Raw genomic sequence first — 23,205 nt, 5'->3', positions numbered from 1 at the left:
AGCAGAATTACTGCGAGAACTTCCAAGTTTCAGATGATAGATCTGGCCTGCTTTTTTGCTTTCAAACAGACTGAAATCAATAATAATGAAAAACACAAATGAAAAGTCTGTTCTTTCTTAACAATAGGAAATAGAGTCTCAAACCACAAATGACAGAGATTTAGAGAATGTGGTGAAATTAAACCTAACCGAAGGAAGACACTTAGGAGGGTGTTATATCTTTGCAACTTCTGCAAACGCTCAAACTCTCTGTGTAGCCTGGACTTCGTGAGAGCCAAGGCAATGATGTCTCTTTGTATGGCATGGTCTGTGTTAAAAGAAAGGGCTATTGAAGCATCTTTGAGTTTGAAAACAGATGGCATGATAGGCAAGACTGAACAAGAAACTCACTATGCCATTACTGCCAAGAAATGGATTGATGGGTTGAGGGATTAAAGTTTGATGACCAGCGGACGAGAATTCTAAATCCCTACACGTAACACGCCATGACACAGAGGACTCCCCTGTGAAGCCGTAAGTTTCAGCCAAACTTAGGTAGAGTATTGCCCCAGGCCAAGAGTTGATATGAAAGTAAGGACTAGCAGTTCTCCAAGAAACCAGAGATGGTAAAGGAAATATGGCGTTTCTGAACCAAAAACAGAAAGAAGAGCTAAGAAAATTGAATGAGCTTAACTCATTAATCAAATGAGTGATTTGCCTGAGCTCCTAAAAGAAATGGAGAGGAATGAGAAACAAGAAAAAGAAGTGAATTTATATTAGAAGCAACAAAATGTGGAAAAATATCTTGTGAAGAGGAGTCAGTGATACAGAGAACAATTTGAGAATATCCAAGTAAATTGTAATTTAAAAAAAATGATGGATATGGAAACAAGGAAGGGAGATCATTATGTGAAACTGATGTTCTTGAAGATAGGACCAGAAAAATTAGAACAGAAAAGGCAAATAACAACAACAACAACAACAAAAAAACCCACAAACATGTCACAGAGGACTTTCCTAAAATTAACATTTTAACCCACAGATTGAAATGGCATGGGTCATATTCTTCTAGAAGAGGTTGCAATCATGTCCTCATGGAAGAGGTAGTGTAGAATAATTTTTATAAGGAAAGACAAAGAGACCTCAGACTGAAAACCAGTGCAATACTGAAACTGTGAAGCTCTAAAAGCATTAGTGTTGTTGTCAAAAATTAGGACAACACATTAACTCCACTCTTGGCTAATGCTAATGTCTAAGTGCTAGTTAATGTAATTGAAAAGAGAAAGAAATGAAAATTGGAAAGCAGGTAGATAACTTAAGATTTTTTTCCCAATATTATGACTGTGCACTGGAAAGATCAAGAGAATCAATTGAAAATAAAAACAATAAAATAACCGATGGGGGGCAGTGGATGGACACAAAAATAATATCAAAACAATCAAGATATTTCCTAGATGCATAACAATTAGTTAAACATTAGTGGTGGAAACAGAAGATTAAAATATTACACTTACGAAAGTTAAAAAGACCATAGACCATAAGAGACCCTTAACCATAGGGAACAAACTGAGGGTTGCTGGAGGGGAGGTGGGGAGAGGGATGGGTAAATGGGTGATGGGCATTAAGGAAGGCACTTGATGTAATGAGCATTGGGTGTTGTATGCAACTGTATGCAACTGATGAATCACTAAATTCTAACCCCGAAAGTAATAAAACACTATATGTTAACTAACTTGAATTTAAATAAAATTTTTAAAATATTTTTTAAAAAAGTAAAAAAGACACAAAGAAATCTATAGATACACCTAACTATAGAAGTTCTGCACAGAACACCAGACTTAGAAACATAAAAATGATGTATGCCTGTACCAGTTGTCCCAATATTATTACTGTAAAATTTATAAGGGAAAAATAAGCATATCAGAAAGGCCACAAAATTTTTGAAAAATAAAAATAGAAAGCACTAATGTCCCAAGATAAATGTATTTTATTCTATAAAAATAGTAATAACAAATTCATGTTCTTACAAGCGGAATGGGGTCTAGAAATAAGATCTGCGAAATCCTATAAAATGTTGCCTATGGTGAAGGAACATTTCCAGTTTGGAGGGAAATTAATTTGCTTTTTTCAGGGGGCAGTTGCTTTGCCATGTAAATGAATGAGAAGATATAGATATCTATATAACTATATCTATATCTATATCTATATATATATCTCAAATGGTATGCCTTTGACACTTGTTATACCAAAGCAAAGCCCAGGTGTATATTCAATACTTAAATTTTGTTTCTATAATATTAAAAGAAAGGATAAAATTTTTAAAACCTTAAATAAGGACCCTTTAGGGTACAGAATGCACAGATCATGTAGTAATTATATTTTTAAAAAGTAAATTTTGCTCAGGGGACGCCTGGGTGGCTCAGTTGGTTAAGCAGCTGCCTTCGGCTCAGGTCATGATCCCAGCGTCCTGGGATCGAGTCCCACATCGGGCTCCTTGCTCGGCAGGGAGCCTGCTTCTCCCTCTGCCTCTGCCTGCCACTCTGTCTACTTGTGCTCACTCTCGCTCCTCTCTCTCTCTGACAAATAAATAAAAAAAAAAAATAAAGAAAACCTTTAAAAAAAAAAAAAAAAAAAAAAGTAAATTTTGCTCAGGAAAAATATGAGTGAAGTTAAAACCCAAGTTAGCAAACTGAGAAAAAAATATTTGAGCATATAATTGGCAAAGAACTAATTTTCTTAATACATAAGCACTCATAACATTGAGAAAAAGGTCAAAACCTAATTGAAAATAAACAGAGGATCCAGAAAAATGAAAAGGTAAGTCACAGACTGGTAGAAAATATTTGTGATAAAGGACTGGTATTCAAAATAAACAAAAAACTCTTAAAACTCAACAATCAGAAAACAACCTGATTAGAACGATAAAGGACTGGAATCTAAAATATACAAGGATTGGTATCCAAAATACACTGAAAACTTTTAAAACTCAACGATTAAAAAAAAAGCCTGATTTTTAATTGCACCAAAGACCTTCACACCTCACCAAAGAAGATCTACAAATGGCAAATAAGCATATGAAAAGATACCTTTATATCATAGGTCATCAGGGAAATACACATTAAAGCAACAGAGAGATACTATTACACACCTTTTAGAGTTAACCAAAATCTAAAACACCAGCAACACTGAATGCTGGAGAGAGTGAAACAGCAGGAACGCTGGTGCATTGCTGGTGGGAAGGCAGAGTAAGGTTATAGCCGTTTTGTAAGCTAGCTTGCCAGTTTCTTACAACACTCAACGCACCGCTCACCATATGAGCAATTGTGCTCAGTGATATTTACCTAAAGGAACTGAAAACTTCTTTCCACACAAATATCTACACAGAGACGTTTACATAACAGCTTTATTCCTAATTGCCAAAACTTGAAGGCCACCAAGAGGTCCTTCAGAAGATGAATCAATAAACTGTAGCACATTCAGATAATGGAATATTATTCAGTGTTAAAAAGACAGTGACCTATCAAGCCATGGAAAGATATGGAAGAAAGTAAATGCTAAGTGGAAGAAAAGGCTACATCCTGTATGATTCCAACTGTATGGCATTCTGGAATAGGCAAAACCCTGGAGACAGTGAAAAGAATAGCAGTGTTGACAGGGCTTAGGTAGTGGGAGAGATGAACAGAGGAAACACAAAGGATTTTTTTTAGGGCAATGAAACGACTCTGTATGTTATTGTGATAGATATATGCACTTATACTTTTGCTCAGACCCATAGAATTTCAAATGCCAAGAGTTAACTGTGGTGTCAACTAAGGTCTCTGAGTAATGATGATGTATTAACGTAGGTCCCATTCTAGTGAGTGACGTTGATGATCGGGAGGCTCTGAATATACTAAGGTAGGGGTTTTATAGGAACACTCTGTACTTTGCCCTCAGTTTTGCTGTGAACCTATAACTGCTCTAAAAATTAAAATCAGCAAAGGATAGTTTCAGGTCACGGAAAATATGCTAATCCTCAATCATAATTAAATACAAAAATGTTTAATCCCATTTTCACCTATCAGATGAGTAAATAAAAATGTTTAATAATGTGTCAGGGATCACTAAGACAGCCTCCAGTTTTGATAATTCACTAGAAGGACTCACAGGATTCAGCATATAGTTACAGTTATGTCTGAGATTCATCACAGTGAAAGGATATAAAGCAAGAGCATAAAGAAACATGTGTAGACAGAGAAGTCCAAGGAAAAGGTATGAGCTTCCCCGTGAAATTTGGAGCTTCCAGGGTGCTCCCCAGGTAGAAATTCATAGCCTAGACTTAATCCCTCCAAAGAAGAGTTGCAGCAAATTGTGCAAGGCATTATCTGGTAGGGTAGTTTATAGAGTCTCAGGGTCCCAAACTTTTATTGGAGGGGGGAGGGTTGATCACATAGGAACCCTATGCCTAGGGTTTTGCATATGCCTAGCATATGCAAAAATCCCAAACTCCCAGAGGGAAAGCAAGTATTCACTGTAAACCACATTGTTTATACAAACAAATTAAGCATAATGAACTGCTTTATCATTTAGAGCAGTTTTCTCATTTAGAGAACTTTTTAAAAAAGATTTATTTATTGGGCAGAGATCACAAGTAGGCAGAGAGGCAAGCAGAGAGAAAGGAGGAAGCAGGCTCCCTGCTGAGCAGAGAGCCCACTGTGGGGCTTGATCCCAGGACCCTGGGATCATGACCTGAGCGGAAGAGAAAGGCTTTAACCCACTGAGCCACCCAGGCGCCCCTAGAGAACATATTTTAGCAGTGTAGAGAACTGTTTACCAGTTAAGTTCCCAGATGCTGCCAAGGGCCAACCCTGCAAGCAGGTCCTTCTAAGGATAGAAGTCTGAGACTTGGTATTTTACTAATAATATTATTTAATATTGGGGTGCCTGGGTGGCTCAGTGGGTTAAAGCCTCTGCCTTCGGCTCGGGTCATGATCTCAGGGTCCTGGTATCGAGCCCTGTATCAAGCTCTCTGCTCAGCAGGGAGCCTGCTTCCCCCTCTCTCTCTGTCTACTTCTGCCTACTTGTGATCTCTCTCTCTCTCTATGTCAAATAAATACATAAAATCTTTTAAAAAAGTAATAGTATTTAATATTAAAGAATTGAAAGCAGACATATTCTTGGGGGGGGGCAAAAATTAATACAACCTATTTAAAAAATAATTTTGCAATATGTATCAAAAATTTAAAAGGACATTACCTTTGTTCGTGATACTATGAATTTCTTCTAGATAATATGTACAACTCTCACAATAGCATGATTTGATATAGCAAAACAATCTGAATTCCACCAATAAAAGGACTAGTTAAATCATGGTGCTTCCCTATATGGAATGTGTAGTTATTAGCCAGTGAAGTGTGTATATCAGGGCTTTTATAACAAGGTACCATTGAATAGTGACTTAAAAACAACAGTTATTTATTTCTCATTGTCCCAAAGGCTTAGAAGTCCAAGATCAAGGTGCCAGCCGATTCGCTGTCTGCTGAAAACTCTATTCTGTGTTGCAGACTTCTGGCTTTTCCTTGTACCCTCGCATGGCACAGAGTGGGAGAGAGCTCTCTGGGGTCCCTTTATGAGGGTACTAATCCATTCATGAGGGCTTACCTTGTGACCTGATTACCCCTCAAAGGCTCTACCTCCTCATACTATCATATTAGGGGTTCAGATTTCAAAATATGAATTTTGGGGGGACACACACATTCAGCCCAATGCAGTAACTAATTTCTAAACAAACATGAAAGAGTAAAGGCAGTTTTATTCCACTGTCTTGCCCTCATCAGAAATGCCATTAAAAGAAGCACATCTATGTATAGTTTTAAAAAAAAAAAAAAAGGAAAGGGGAAGAAATCTAGGACTTGAGGCATGAAAGAGATTCCTTTAAAGTAATTGGGATACAGGGCGCCTGGGTGGCTCAGTGGGTTAAGCCTCTGCCTTCGGCTCAGGTCATGGTCTCAGGGTCCTGAGATCGAGCCCCGCATCGGGTTCTCTGCTCCGCAGGGAGCCTGATTCCGCCACTCTCTCTGCCTGCCTACTTGTGATATCTCTCTCTCTCTCTCTCTCTCTGTGTGTGTGTCAAATAAATAAATAAAATCTAAAAAAAAAAAAAAAAGTAATTGGGATACAATCCTGAAAGGCTCATTCAAGGATCTTTTCATTAGATTATCTCCGTCGGGGGGTGGGTTGGAGGAGAGCTCAGACGTACAACTGGGACTGTGGAGGAAGGTCCCTTAAGAGCCAGTTCCTCACCCCAGAATCACAGGAGAAGTGTAGCTGGAGAGTAATTCAGCCAGAATGTAACTTCCCAGGTCTCCTGATTGAGAGAAGCTGTCAAAGGTGAGGTGAAGAAGAAGGCGGGTAGAGGAGGCAGAGGTCTCTAAACTCCAAGAGCGTAAGCCTGAGATTTAATGCTTTGCTATGAGCCTCCCTCACCTCTGGAAAGTATAGCTGTCCCAGATCACCTCTTCCTGAAATGAAGTCCTGAATCTGCATATCAAAGACATAACATGTTTCAGGAAGAACTATAAAATGTGCTATAAATAATGCAAGAAACATTTAGTGAAAGTCATGCCTACTTTGGAAAGTATCTTCCATTTGAATATGCCTTGTTTTGTTGTGTTGCTTAACAAAGGCAATTAATTGTAACTATAAATCCAGTGGAAACACTGCCAGGAAGTATGGGAAATTCCACTTGGTACATTCCTGAGGGAATAAGACAGAACTGGGATCTAAAACAGATTTCTGTTGGCTAAGCCAAAACGAAAAAACAAACAGAAAAAACCCAGATCTACCTATGCAGTTTCTAGATAACTCAATAAAGCAGACATTTATTTTAGGCACAAATATATAAGGGCCAAAAATAACTAGGTCTCATAAATACAGTCAACTGACTTTTGACAAAGGAACAAAGACAATATAATATTGCAAGGAGAGTTTCTTCCACAAACAGTGCTGAAATAAGTGAATACACGCACATACCCAAGTCTAGACACAGACCGAAATAACCTTCAAAAAATGAACTCAAAATACATCATAGACCTAATGCAAAAGGCAAAACTACCATAAAACTTATAGAAGGTAACATAAGAGAAAATGTAGATGACCTTGGGCATGATGATACCTTTTTAGATACAGCACAAAAGATGATCTTTGAAAGAAATAATTGATAAATTGTGCTTCATTAAAATTAAATGCTTCTGCTCTGCAAAAGACAATGTCAAGAGAATGACAAGCCACAGACTGAGAATGTATTTGCAGAAGACTCATCTGATAAAAGACTGTTATCCAAAATACACAAATAACTCTTAAAACAGAACAATAAGAAAACAACCTGATTAAAAAGTGGATCAAGGACTGTAACCTCACCAAAGACAAAATTCAGCTGCTAAGTAAGCATTTTAAGAAATGCTCCACATTATAGGTCATCAGGGAAATACATATTGAAACAATGCAGTACCACGACACACCTGGTAGAATAGCAAAAATCCAGAACACTGGCAATACCAGATCCTGGTGAGGTTGTGAAGTAACAAGAATGAATACTGCTGGTGAGAATGCAAAGTGGTACAGCCACTTCAGAAGACAGTTTGGAGGCTTCTTATAAAACCAAACATACTTCCATATCATCCAGCAATTACACGCCTACACACTTACCCAAAGGAACTGAAAACTTACATCTACCCAACATCTATACAGTGTTACCAGGTGTTAGAAGAGAGAAATGAATAGGGGGTACATGGATGGCTTTTAGGGGAGTAAAAATAGTCTGAAGGATATTATCATGATGGATATATACCATTATATATTTGTGCAAACTGGTAGAATATACAACCCCAAAAGTTAACTATAATGGAAAGCATAGATTTTGATTGATTACGGTGTTTAAGTGTAGCTGCAACCTCGGTAAAAAATGTACCTTTCAAATGAGTGATGGGAAATGGGGAAGTTATGCAAGTGGGACAGAGAGTGTGTGGAAAATCTCTATACCTTCCTCTTAATTTTCTTGTAAATCTAAAACTGTTCTTAAAAGAAAAATAAACTCTTAAAAGGCAACTGGCTAAGATATGAAGAGGAGAATAATCTAGTATCCCAAGAAAAATTGGCACATTGGAGTGTTTTTCTATCATTTTGTTATCATTTATGTTTTTTCTTCTTAAGTCTTTCTATAAATTCAGTCTTAGTACTTCAGATAGTAGTGAGTAATGCTCGGGAGGCTCTCTGCATTTTTTTCCCCTAAACTCATACTTTTCTGGCATACCCTTTCATACTCAAAATTATATCTGTTAAGATAAAATTATATTTCCTCTCAACACGTTCTCTTTGTCCCTAACTCCTAGTTTACTTTAGAATACTAGCTGTCAACCACTTCATCTTTCCCTTTAAGGTGAACATAAAGCTACTGACTTTATAATAGTAAAATAAATAAATAAAACAATACAACCCCTAAAAACCTGGCTGATTCAACAAGAGAACTTAAGTAATAGATAATTAAGAGAAATAAGTAATAAAATAGGAAAACCTATATATCCATGGCTTCATGATGTTGAACAAGGAATTTAAACTTTATTCTCATGAATAAATATGTGTAAAGCGAGTCAGTGATGAGCGAAGGAAGGAGGGAGTCAAAAAATCTCTGAAAGCCTTACACATTTTGTGATTCCTAAGAACTCTGAACCAAAACCATACCTAGAATTGTGGATATGAAATCCCATGTATCTTTCTTGGGAGAAATTTAGTTAATTTTGACATGTTCTAGAAATCCGGTCAAATGGAAACATCAGAACGAATATAGAACAGGACAGCTCTCGGTCTTGAAAGTAATGGCACAGTATTTTTTCCACGCATGTACTGCGGAGTTCCTGGGGTCCGTTCCCACAGGACGACCCAGGGAATCATTGAACTTGCAAATCTTAATTCTAACCTTACCAAAAAGAAGGGAGGAAATTGCCCACTATTTAAAGTAATACTGATTACTTTAAGGTTATTCAGAATCCATTTATAAAATTACTACTTTTCCTGCATAAATAACAGGCTTTTAGATTTAAAAACTTTCTGTAACATTGAAAGTGTTGATTTGCCTGCCATAGGCTCACCATCATTTTTCATAAGCTCGCCCCAGCTTCCTGCTGGCCACGGCTGGCTGAAGAAATAGAGTCCATGTGCCCACCTTCTTTTGTAGATGGTATATAGCTATCGGAGGTTTATGGCTTTGCTCATCTCAAAATGTAGAGCTGACTGGGCACTGATAATACATTTGTGCTTAGAGAGCCACTGAGCCTTTCTAGATGCTGCTGTGTGCCTTCTAGATGTGCTGTGTCTAGATGAGCAGTACCAGAGAGGTACCTTAATAAAGCTTCCTGCTTCTCTTCTTTCTGGTTGGATCCTACCCATAGGAGGCAGCAACAGGCTATAAGAAAGTGGAAAGAGAGGAGTTGAGTATATATTCCTGTCTTTTTGGGTCAGCCAGCCACTGAGTTCTTCTCACAAAAGGCTATAGCCTCTCTCAAGCAGCTCTGCCCTGCAGTTCTAGGTCCATATCACATTTGGGTAAAATCTTTTTCCTTGGTCCCCTTACCACTTTGGGGTGATAATCTTCCCATACTTGCTAGCCCCAGGGTGCTCCACCAACTGTTGGTAATTTCTCTGAACACTACCCATACTTTTGTTACTAATCCTTTTATTAAACTCTTCTCATTTAACCCTTGTGGCTTTGCAATCTGTTTTCTGCTGACCCTGATGGATATAACAGCTATACTAGAGTACAGTGTCAAGAGTCAGAGAATGACTTCTATGTCTCTCACTGCTATTATGTATTAACAAATTAATTTCTTTAGTTATTTACATTTCTTTAGTTATTTACTTTTCTGCTCAACAAAGTACAAGACATCAAGACTTTCTGGGTACTGGAATATATAGATTTAAAAAAAGAAATAAATAATATAAAAGCAGAGACCCTAATCTCAAGGACCTATACTTTGCTGTGGAAAGAGTGACACAAAAAAGCAATAAAATATTACATGTGCGATCTTATGTCTATAGAGAGAGTTTGTACAAGTGATAACCTAGGCAAGTTCTTCCTGGAAGGAGGCTGACAGGATCAGAAATGGCCTCATGGAGGAAATGCTGCTAAGTTTAAGGATCAGTAGGTATGCCTAAGAGAGGGGAGGATAATGGAAGAGAAATATAGGAACAGCAAGAGCAAAGGCCCTGAGGTTTGCATCAGCAATGATTCATTGAGTGATGGTGTGATGTTCACAGATCATTTACACATTGAGAGATTTTCCTGTAAGGAATGAGAAGCTAGATATAGCTAAGAAAAGCCAGGCCAATCTTGGAGGTCCAGCTTAAATGTTTAGATTTTATGTCCAATGGGTTGGCCATTTCCACAGTTATTAGAAACAGTGCTTTCAGTGCACTCCTATATATAGGTAACATTTATTTATAAATTCCTGCATGGTTAAAAAAGTTTGTATACTACTAAAAATCATAATAATTAAAACTAAGTATAAGAAAAAGAAATAAAGAAACAATACTAATATTTTGCTAATCATTATGGCTTCACATTATCTTTGCCTAAAATCTTAAGGGAAACCATGAAGAGTTGCATTATTAGCAGTAGTGATTTTTAGTCTAATATACACTTTTTATAAATATATATTTTATATAAATATATTTTATATATAAGTTTATATGATATACTAATACAAAATATGAACATATTTATAAACATATCTAGTTTTATATATAAATAAAATATACTTTTTATATTGATCAGTGGAGTTTCATGAATAGGATTACCATGTTATATGCATATTATAATTAACCAATAAACAGTGATTAATTAACTAGGCATTTACTACATGTCCAACATTGGCCAGGTACACAATTAACTTTGCACTTAAATAAAACATAATTTTTATATGGAAATATTTTGAAAAGATCACTGTATATAAAATAAAGCAGGTATTATTATTCCTGTATTATAGATGGCAAAGTTGAACATCAGAGGTTTTAAGTAACTTGCCCAGGTTACCCAAGAAAAGACCCAAAGCAAAGGGCAGCAAAGTAGACTTGAGCAGCGTGGTCCGGCTGTTGTGTACACAAGCCCCGTGTGCTGTCTTGCATGCTTTGGCAGAAGGCGGTTCACACGAAAACGTTTCTAGGAGGAAGCTTAGGCTCAGTCTCAGCAGATAGGGACATATTTCAGAACTTGAGGTACATCCATTTTTGAAATAGCTTCTTGAAACCTTTTGTTTTAGGGGAGACTACTTCTTTGGATCTGATCTGATTATCATCTCAATCGCCACCCCCCCACCTTTTTATAATAAGGCTAATTCATAGCAGACATGTCAGTCTTCCTTTTTCTTCCCTTTTATTTTTTATTTTTTAATTTTTTTTGCATGTTCCCAGGAAGTGCCCCATTTAGATTACAGAGCATAATCGTGGTGGGGAGAAGCAAAGCATACACTTCCCTGGAATCAGTAAAAAGGGAGCACATATATTTTCATGCTCCTACCAGAGGTGTTCACATTCATTTCACAATAGTAGAGCAATGGGACTGTCAGAGCAGATGCCAATAACTCTGTATACAGTCTCACTAAACCAGCATTACAATCCGAGATGCTGCTTTCATCAAAATTTTATAAAGCAGAGAAAGCTTGTCTTCTGCACTTTATTCAGCTTCCCACACTGACTGCATGACATTTTTCTATTCACACTTGGGTTTATGCACGCCTCCCATTCTGATCTGTTTACCTACGGCAGTACCTAAATTTATTTATATTTCCTCCTGCTCTTTGCTTCAACCTAATTTCATTCCTTGAATAGAAGAGTTCTTTTCAGTGCTGCACTTAAAACAACAAAACTGATTATTTATATTAGGGCACGCCTCACATTTCATTAAAAACTACATTTTGTTGTATTTGGAAAGTTTTCTCGGAAGTTATTATATCTACTATGTCAGGAAATATTGTATATATATATGTGTGTGTATATATATATATATATATATATATATAACCTATCTAACAACAGTAGGTGATTGCTACATAAGCTACTTCATCAAAGACAAACACAATATTAGCCATTCTATCTCCCACTCAACTAAGACAATTTCTGGCTACCATCAGTTCCCAGTAAATGTTTGTTCAAGGATGAAAAGTGAGTCTTTCCATTTTAGAAATTGAGCCTTTTGGTGAATAACGGAGGCCACTGGGAAAACGGACACTTAGGCAGGTTATGAAGAGTGCAACTGAAACGTGCTGAAGAACGTCCTAGGACAGATAAATCCTATTCACCTAAGAGAATATAGGATATAGGTATTAGTTCCATTCATGAGACAAAGTTGAAAATGGTTATTTTACTATTACTGTGCCTGGTTAACACTAAACAGTAGTTATTAGGTAGTTAAATAAAATATATTTTCTATATAAAATCATAAAATGTGTAATTTTTGTTAAGGTTTTATTTATTTATTTGACAGAGATCACAAGTAAGCAGAGAGGCAGGCAGAGATAGAGGAAGAAGCGGGCTCCCTGCTGAGCAGAGAGCCCGATGTGGGGCTCGATCCCAGGACCCTGAGATCATGACCTGAGCCGAAGGCAGAGGCTTAACCCACTGAGCCACCCAGGTGCCCCTAAAATGTGTTACTTTTTAAGGAGAAATCACATCTGTCTTCCTTGATATCGTAAATGCACTCCAATAGTTTCTGAGCATTCCTCTGTTTAGTTTAACCTTTGGTACATTTATAAACATCTTTATTTACGTTGTCCCTTACTCCTGTTTTTATGTCTTGAAGCCACTAAACTGTTTAGTCACAACTATCAAGTAACTGCCACCAAAGATGGCAAACTAAAGTCTACTATTGTCAATGTTTACCTATAAACTTCTAACACATTCTCTTGAATGTCATATCACTCTGACCACCAGAGTCACTGCTACATCCTAAGGCACATTGGTCTGTCTCATCTTGCCTGGGCTCTCTTCACCTCTCCTGTAGCTCTCTGTCTTACCCACAGGAGTATTTTTGGTTTAAATGATGGCCTGCCATTCAGCAATTGAACAAAAGGAAGCTCTTACATAGTGTTTTAAAACTTGAAATTAAAGGAACATATTGGGGACCAGGGACCAATCGTAAGTCAAATTGTAGATACCACTGTTCAGTCTTCCTTCCCATAAAGTTTAAATAAAGTCCTTCCCAATTTCCTCACTTTTCCTCTGAGCCTTATTAATATCTTCCATTTGATTGTTCTAAGTTTAACTTTCTTCCTTGGGCCTGTGCGAGAGCAGATTTCCGTGAGCTGGCACTCCCTTGAGCAGCCTGGGTACTGTTTGGGGCAGTGACCTTGCATCTCCCTAACAGCAATTGTGATCTCACCCATTGTTCTCATTTATTTGCTGGAATTCTACCACTTCTTTGTGGGTAGTACTGAGACTCTCTCTGACTGGAATATAACAAGAAGGGATTTAAATAGGAGGAAATGCTTTCAAATGGGAAAAAGTCCATGTAGGATAAGGAATTGAATAAATTATTAATGCAATATTTGTATAACCTAATTAAGAATATGTTCACTCATTTAGCGTCTACTAATATATTGTATTAGTAATTTTGTGTGTTTTATTGCCTTCTTACAATTATTGCTTACATATTAGGCATGATTTTAACCCTCCACTCACACTTGTGCTTTGCTATTTCTTTATTTTCCTAATCTTGTATCATCTTATTATAGGGTGATTACCTGCTGTTTCCCCCAAAGTGTCTTTGACAGGTATTTTCTTCCCTATTTAGAATAAATATGTGGTCAGTGATACTAGATTTTAAAAGTTGTGACCAGGGAAATTTCGACTAGTGGTGGCATTTATCAGGACAGCAAATGAATTGTGAATGAGCCAAGTAACTGTGCCGTGCCTCATACAAGAAGCCATTGTACCGAAAAGAACTTGGAATGTTGGTATAATCATGTACAGTGTAGTGCGGTGGAAAAAAACAAGCAGATTTTTGAAGAAGAAAAATCAGTTGTGACTACTGATAGCTGAGATTACATTAATTTTCTTCTTTGGTTTAAGAAAGAAAAGCTTTCAAAAAGCTGCTCCTAGCCATAAATCAGACCACTAACTGACTTGTTTATGAATACGCATGTTCTCCTTTTGGTAGGTGAATAGGAGTAGACACAGGAAAACACATATATTGTAAGTCAAGAATAATAACTATGAATTTCTCAGAAATTATTTTTGGCAGTATGATATTTGAATACCTTTGGATTCCATCCAAGATACGGTATACTAATACATTTTGGATATCATACAGATTTTCAAACAGTTTTTATTAAAAATGCAGCTTTCTGGCATGTAAAATTGCTGTGTAAATTGAGAATGGCTGAGCAAAATGGGAAATTTTTTAGTGTTTTTTCAAATTTTTATTAAGTTCTTATTTTAATCCAGTATGGTTAAAGTGTTATTTTAGCTTCAGATGTATAATATAGAGATTCAACAATTCTATACATTACTTAGTGCTGATCATAACACGTGTACTCTTTAATCCCTATCACCTGTTTCATGCTGGCCCCCTACCCCCTGTAACCATCAGTTTGTTCTCTATAGTTTAGAGTCTAAAAATGCATAAAGTCTATTTTGGGGTTTGTGTCTCTCTGTCTCTCTGTCTCTCTTTTTCTTTGTTTTGTTCTGAAATTTCACATATGAGTGAAATAGTGAAATCATATGTCATTTGTCTTTCTGTGAACCACTTATTTCATTTAGCATTATTCTGTCTGGTTCCATCCATGTTGTTGCAAATGGCAAGGTATCATTCTTTTTTATGACTGAATAATATTCCCCCCATATATATGTGTGTGTGTGTGTGTGTGTGTGTGTGTGTGTGTGTGTGTGTGTATAGGCATATATATGTGTGTGTATGTGTGTGTGTATACACCACATATTCTTTATCCATTTATTGACTGACACTTTGGCTGCTTCCATAATTTCACTATGATAAATAATGTTACTATAGACATAGGTGTACATGTATCTTTTCAAATTAGTGTTTTTTAATTCTTTGGTTAAATACCCAGTAATAGAATTACTGTATCATATAGTACTTCTATTTGTAATTGTTTTGAGGAAACTCCGTACTGTTTTTCACAGTGGCTGTACTAGTTTGCATTCCCATCAATAAGGCAAGAGGGTTCCCTTTTCTCCACATCCTTGCCAACACTTGTTGTTTCTTATGTTTTTTGTTTTACTTATTTATTTTTATTTTTATTTGAGAGAGAGAGAGAGAGAGAGCAGAAGCAGGGGGAGCAGCAGTAAGAGAGGGAGAAGTAGACTCCCCGCTGTGTAGGGAGCCTGATGTAGGACTCCATCCCAGGACCCTAGGAACACAACCCGAGCTGAAGGCAGACGCCTAACTGACTGAGCTACCCAAGCACCCTGCTTGTGTTTATTTTACCCATTCTGATTGGTGTGAGGTCATATCTCACTGTAGTTTTGCTTAGCATTTCCCTGATGATGAATGATATTGAGCATCTTTTCATGGTCTGTTGACCATCTGGATGTCTTTGGAAAAGTGTCCGTTCATGTCTTCTGCCCATTTTTTAATTGGAATTTGGGAGGTGTTGAGTCTTCTAAGTTCTTTATATATTTTGGATACTAACCCTTTATCAAGTATGTCAATGGAAAATATCCTCTCTCATCCAGTATGTTGTTTTTAGTTTTGTTGGTTGTTTCCTTACTGTTCAGAAGCTTTTTGTTTTCATGTAGTCCCAGTAGTTAATTTTCACTTTCTTTTTTTTTTTTTTAATTAACATATAATGTCTTATTTACCCCAGGGGTACAGGTCTGTGAATTGTCAAGCTTACATACGTCATAGCAGTCACCATAGTACATATCCTCCCCAATGTCCATAACCCAACCACCCTATCCCTACTCCCCAGCAACCCTCAGTTTTGGGTTTTTTGTGTGTGTGTGTGAGATTAAGATTCTCTTATGGTTTGTCTCCCTCTCAATCCCATCTTGTTTCATTTTTTCCTTCCCTACCCCCCAACTCCCCCACGTTGCCTTTCAAATTCCTCATATCAGGGAGATCAAATGATAATTTTCTTTCTCTGATTGACTTATTTCACTCAACATAATACCCTCTAGTTCCATCCACATTGTTACAAATGGCAAGATTTCATTTCTTTGATGGCTGCACAGTATTCCATTGTATATATATATATACATCTTCTTTATCCATTCATCTGTTGATGGACATTTAGGTTCTTTCCATAGTTTGGCTATTGTGGACATTGCTGCTATAAACATTTGGGTACACATGCCCCTTCAGATCACTACTTTTATATCTTTAGGGTAAATACCCAGTAGTGCAATTGCTGGGTCATAGGGTAGCTCTATGTTCAACTTTTTGAGGAACCTCCATGCTGTTTTCCAGAGTGGTTGCACCAGCTTGCATTCCCACCAACAGTGTAGGAGGGTTCCCCTTTTTCCGCATCCTCGCCAGTATCTGTCATTTCCTGACTTGTTAATTTTAGCCATCCTGACTGGTGTGAGGTGGTATCTCATTGTAGTTTTGATTTGTATTTCCCTGGTGCCCAGTAATGTGGAGCATTTTTTCATGTGTCTGTTGGCCATCTGGATGTCTTCATTGCAGAAATGTCTGTTCATGTCCTCTGCCCATTTCTTGATTGGATTATTTGTTCTTTGGGTGTTGAGTTTGATAAGTTCTTTATAGATTTTAGATACTATCCCTTTATCTGATAGGTCATTTGCAAATATCTTCTCCCATTCTGTCAGTTGACTTTTGATTTTATTGACTATTTCCTTTGCTGTGCAAAAGCTTTTGATCTTGATGGAGTCCCAATACATCATTTTTGCCCTTGCTTCCTTTGCCTTTGGTGATGTTTCTAGGAAGAAGTTGCTGTGGCTGAAGTCAAAGAGGTTGCTGCCTGTGTTCTCCTCAAGGATTTTGATGGATTCCTGTCTCACATAGAGATCTTCCATCCACTTTGAGTCTATTTTTGTATGTGGTGTAAGGAAATGGTCCAGTTTCATTCTTCTGCATGTGACTGTCCAGTGTTCCAACACCATTTGCTGAAGAGACTGTCTTTTTCCCTCTGGACATTCTTTCCTGCTTTGTCAAAGATTAGTTGACCATAGGCTTGAGAGTCCATTTCTGGGCTCTCTATTCTGTTCCACTGATCTATGTGTCTGTTTTTGTGCCAGTACCATACTGTCTTGATGATGACAGCTTTGTAATAGAGCTTGAAGTCTAGAATTGTGATGGCACCAACTTTGGCTTTCTTTTTCCACATGCCTCTGGCTATTCAGGGTCTTTTCTGGTTCCATATAAATTTTAAGATTATTTGTTCCATTTCTTCTTTTTTTTTAAGATTTTATTTATTTATTTGACACAGAGATCACAAGTAGGCAGAGAGGCAGGCAGAGAGAGAGAGAGGGAAGGAAACAGGCTCCCTGCTGAACAGAGAGCTCGATGCGGGACTCGATCCCAGGACCTCGGGATCATGACCTGAGCCGAAGGCAGGGGCTTAACCACTGAGCCACCCAGGCACCCCTATTTGTTCCATTTCTATAAAAAAAAAGATGGTATTTTGATAGGGATTTCATTAAATGTGTAGATTGCTTTAGGTATCATAGACATTTTCATGATATTTGTTGTTCCAATCCATGAGCATGAAATGTTTTTCCATTTCTTTGTGTCTTCCTCAATTTCTTTCAGGAGTACTTTATAGTTTTCTGAGTACAGATTCTTTGCCTCTTAGGTTAGGTTTATTCCTAGATATCTTATGGTTTTGGGGGCCATTGTAAATAGGATCAACTCCTTAATTTTTCATTCTTCTGTCTTGCTGTTGTTGTATAGAAATGCAACTGATTTCTGTGCATTGCTTTTATATCCTGACACTTTACTGAATTCCTGTATGAATTCTAGCAGTTCTGGAATGGTGTCTTTTGGGTTTTCCACATAAAGTATCATATTATCTACAAAGAGTGAGAGTTTGACTTCTTCTTTGCCGATTTGGATGCCTTTAATTTCTTTTTGTTGTCTGATTGCTGAGGCTAGGACTTCTAGTACTATGTTGAATAGCAGTGGTGATAGTGGACAGCCCTGCCATGTTCCTGACCTTAGGGGAAAAGCTCTCAGTTTTTCCCCATTGAGAATGATATTCACTGTGGGTTTTTCATAGATGGCTTTGATGAAACTGAGGTATGTACCCTCTATCCCCACACTTTGAAGAGTTTTGATCAAGAAAGGATGCTGTACTTTGTCAAATGCTTTTTCAGCATCTATTGAGAGTATCATGTGATTCTTGTTCTTTTATTAATGTATTGTATCAGATTGATTGATATGCGGATGTTGAACAACCTTGCTGCCCAGGAATAAATCCCACTTGGTTGTGGTGAATAATCCTTTTAATATACTGTTGGATCCTATTGGTTAGTATTTTGGTGAGAATTTTCGCATCTGTGTTCATCAAAGATATTGGTCTGTAATTCTCTTTTTTGATGGGGTTTTTGGTTTTGGGAGCAAGGTAATGCTGTACTCATAAAATGAGTTTGGAAGTTTTCCTTCCATTTTTTTTTTTTGAAACAGTTTCAGGAGAATAGGTATTAATTCTTCTTTAAATGTTTGATAGAATTCCCCTGGGAAGCCGTCTGACCCTGAGCTCTTGTTTGTTGGGAGATTTTTGATGATTGCTTCAATCTCCTTACTGGTTATGGGTCTGTTTAGGTTTTCTAGTTCTTCCTGGTTCAGTTTTGGTAGTTTATATGTCTCTAGAAATGCATCCATTTCTTCCAGATTGTCAAATTTTCCAGTGTATAGTTGCTCATAATATGTTCTTACAATTGTTTGTATTTCTTTGGTGTTGGTTATGATCTCTCCTTTTACATTCATGATTTTATTAATTTGGGTCCTTTCTCTTTTCTTTTTGGTAAGTCTGGCCAGGGGTTTATCAGTCTCATTAATTGTTTCAAAGAACCAACTCCTAGTTTTGTGATTTTTTCTACTGTTTTTTTGGTTTCTATTTCATTGGTTTCTGATCTGATCTTTATGATTTCTCTTCTCCTGCTGGGTTTAGGCTTTCTTTGTTGTTCTTTCTCCAGCTCCTTTAGGTGTAGGGTTAGGTTGTATACTTGAGACCTTTCTTGTTTCTTGAAAAAGGCTTGTATCCCTATATACTTTCCTCTCAGGACTGCCTTTGCTGTGTCCCACAGATTTTGAACCGTTGTCTTTTCATTATCATTTGTTTCCATGAATTTTTTCAATTCTTTAATTTCCGAGTTGACCCATTCATTCTTTAGTAGGATGCTCTTTCGTCTCCATGTATGTGGGTTCTTTCCAAATTTCCTCTTGTGATTGAATTCTAGCTTCAGAGCATTGTAGTCTGAAAATATGCAGGGAATGATCCCAATCTTTTGGTACCAGCTGAGACATGATTTGTGACCCAGGATGTGATCTATTCTAGAGAATGTTCCATGTGCACTAGAGAAGAATGTGTATTCTGTTGCTTTGGGATGGAATGTTCTGAATATATCTGTTATGTCCATCTGGCCCTTTGTGTCATTTAAGACCTTTATCTCCTTGTTGATCTTTTACTTGGATGATCTGTCCATTTCAGTGAGGGGGTTGTTAAAGTCCCCTACTATTATTGTATTATTGTCTATGTGTCTCTTTGATTTTGTTTTAATTGATATATATAGTTGGCTGCTCCCATGTTAGGGGCATAGATATTTAAAATTGTTAGATCTTCTTGTTGGACACACTCTTTGATTATGATATAGTGTCCTTCCTCATCTCTTATTATAGCCTTTGGCTTAAAATGTAATTGATCTGATATAAGGATTGCCACCCCAGCTTTCTTTGGATGCCTATTAACATTGTAAATTATTTTCCGCTCCCTCACTTTAAATATGGAGGTGTTTTTGGGTCTAAAATGAGTTTCTGTATCTTTTGATTGGGGCATTTAGCCCATTTATATTCAGGTTAACTATTGAACGATATGAATTTAGAGCCATTGTATTGCCTGTAAGGTGACTGTTACTGTATATTGACTCTGTTCCTTTCTGATCTGTTAACTTTTAGGCTCTCTCTTTCCTTAGAAGACCCCTTTCAATAATATTTCCTGTAGGGATGGTTTGGTGTTACAAATTCTTTTAGTTTTTGTTTGTCTTGGAAGCTTTTTATCTCTCCTCCTATTTTCAATGATAGCCTAGCTAGATATAGTATTTTTGGCTGCATGTTTTTCTCATTGAGTTCTCTGAATATATCATGCCAGTTCTTTCTGGCCTGCCAGGTCTCTGTGGATAAGTCTGCTGCCAACCTAATATATTTACCATTGTATGTTACAGACTTCTTGTCCCAAGCTGCTTTCAGGATTTTCTCTTTGTCATTAAGACTTGTAAGTTTTACTATTAGATGACGGGGTGTGGACCTATTTTTATTGATTTTTGAAGGGGTTTCTCTGTGCCTCCTGGATTTTGATGCTTGTTCCCTTTGCTATATTAGGGAAATTCTCTACTATAATTCACTCCAATATTCCTTCTGCCCTCCTCTGTCTTTCTTCTTCTTCTGGAATCCCAATTATTCTATTATTGTTTTGTGTTATGGTATCACTTTTCTCTCTAGTTCACCCGTTATGGTCCAGTAGTTGCTTATCTCTGTTTTGCTCAGCTTCTTTATTCTCTGTCATTTGGTCTTATATCATTGATTCTCTCTTCTGCCTCATTTATCCTAGCAGTAAGAGCCTCAATTTTTTATTGTACCTCATTAATAGCTTTTTTGATTTCAGCTTGGTTAGATTTTTGTTTTTTTATTTCTCCAGAAAGGGCATTTATTTCTCCAGACAGGGTTTCTCTAATATCTTTTCTCTAATATCTTCCATGCCTTTTTCAAGCCCAGCTAGCACCTTGAAAATCGTCATTCTGAACTCTAGATCTGATATATTACCAATGTCTGTATTGATTAGGTACCTAGCCTTTGGTATTCCCTCTTGTTCTTTTTTTTTTTTTTTTTGTGGTGAGTTTATCAGCCTTGTCATTTTATCCAGATACTAATATATGAATGAGACAATAAAAAACTAAAAGGGTGGCAAAGACCCCAGAAAAATGTAAGCTAACCAAGTCAGAAGAGACTCCAAATTGGGGGGAGAAGAATGGGGGTAAAAAGAAGTTTTTAAAAAATTAAATAGGGTCACCTGAGTGGCTCAGTGGGTTAAAGCCTCTGCCTTCAGCTCAGGTCATGATCCCTGGGTCCTGGGATCAAGCCCTGCATTGGGTCCTCTGCTCTCTGGGGAGCCTGTTTCCCTTCCTCCTCTCTCTCTGCCTGCCTCTCTGCCTACTTGTGATCTCTCTCTCTCTCTGTAAAAAAATTATATATATATATATATATATATAATATATAATATATATATGTTAGTTATATATTAGACTGGTGAATAGAACAAAGCCACCCTCTTAATTTGGGGTGTATTTTGGTCTCAGAAGAAACTATCTCCCAAAACTTTAAAGAAATAAAAACTTATATGTATATAAAAACAAAGGTAAACACGATGAAGGGATGTAATATGACTGTAAAGATGTAAATTTTTAAAAAATTCTAAAAAAGGAATTGATAAGTTGGTTGGAAAAAGAGGAAAAAGATAATGGAGAGAATTTGCTTAGTCTGGAGACTAGAACAAAGCCCTGTGCTAGATTTAGGGTGTGTTTTGATCTATTAGAAGAAATTGTATCCCAACAGTTTTTAGAAGAAAAAACCGTATATGTATAGAAAAAATAAAGTTGGATACAATGAAGGATAAAATATGACTATAATAATGAAGGTTTTAAAAGATTTTTTTAGAAAGGTATTGTTAAGATAAACTAGTTAAAAAAACATTAAAGGAGGAAAGAGGAAACGTTAAAAATATTAGAATAAGAAAAAAATAAAATTAAAAAAACTTAAGTAACTTTGCAAGACTAAAGAATCGTATGGAGAAAGCCATGAATTCCATGATTTACTTTCCCCTCCTCTGAAATTCCCTTGTTCCCCTTGATCAGTGAGCTTGGTCTTAGCTGGACGTTCTTGCTGATCTTCTGGGGGAGGGGCCTATTGCCTTGATTCTCAAATGTTTTTGTCCGAAGCGGAATTGCGCCGCCCTTGCCAGGGCCTGGGCTAAGAAATCTGCTCGTGTTTGCTCTCAGGAGCTTTTGTTCCCTGAATGCTTTCCATAGAGCTCTGGATGATGGGAATGAAAATGGCGGCCTCCCAGTCTCTGGCGCAGAGGAGCCAAGAGCTCGGAGCCCCACTCCTCAGTGCACCTTCAGAGAAAAGCAGTCAGTCACTACCATCTCTGTCTCCGGCCACACTATGAGCTTACCTGGCCTGTGACCAAGCATTTCTGTCCCTGGCACACACCCCCATTTGGAGTCTGCAACCCCTGCAGATTCCTGCTGCTCTGCCTTTCCGGCAGAGGAGGGTGGGTTTCCCCGGATCTGCCACTTGTGGGGTCCCTGCTCAAAGAGAAGTGGCCCCACTGTGTGCAGATCACAGTTAAGGTAACCCCAAGCTGAGAGCTCACTCCTTGGCTCTGTCTCTGTAGTCGGCTTCCCCACTCTGATACCTCTGAGTTCCGCTATACTCAGGCACCCCCGATCCTTCTGTGACCCCATGAGACCTGAGACCACACTGTCCCCATGAGGGCTCCAACTCAGCTTAGCCTCTGGAGCGATGTCCTCAGTGGAGTAGACTTCTAAAAGTTCAGATTTTGTGCTCCATTGCTCCACCACTTGCCTGTACCTGGCCCCTCCCCCCACGGTCTGTCTTCCTGTTTCTTTGGATTAACTTCTCCTCACTTCCTACCTTTCAGAAAGTGGTCAATTTTCTGTTGCTAGAATTGCTGCTGCTTCTTCTCTTTGATCTCCTGTTGGGTTTGTAGGTGTTTGGAATGGTTTGATAACTATCTAGCTGAATTCCTGCGACCTGATGTCATCTCAGTCTGCTACTCCTCTGCCATCTTGACTCTCTCAAAACCCCAGTAGTTAATTTTTACTTTTGCTTCCCTTGCCTTAGGAGACGTATCTAGAAAAATGTTGCTATGGCTAATGTCAGATAAATTATTACTTCTGCTCTCTTCCAGGAGTTTTATGGTTTCAGATCCCACATTTAGGTCTTTAATCTATTTTGAGTTTGTTTTTGTGTATGGTGTA

At 37.6% G+C, this 23,205-nt stretch overlaps 1 protein-coding gene across 1 annotated transcript in view; it reads left to right on the top strand.

Moving 5' to 3' along the window:
- THSD7A (thrombospondin type 1 domain containing 7A) overlaps positions 1 to 23,205 on the top strand; it is a 434,994-nt gene that overhangs the window by 184,882 nt on the left and 226,907 nt on the right. The gene's annotated exons all lie outside the window — the stretch shown is intronic.

The sequence above is a fragment of the Martes martes genome (genome assembly GCF_963455335.1).
Source record: "Martes martes genome assembly, chromosome: 11".
NCBI lineage: Eukaryota > Metazoa > Chordata > Mammalia > Carnivora > Mustelidae > Martes > Martes martes.
The sequence above is the reverse complement of the archived record's forward strand: the minus strand, read 5'-3'. Positions and strand labels throughout refer to the sequence as shown.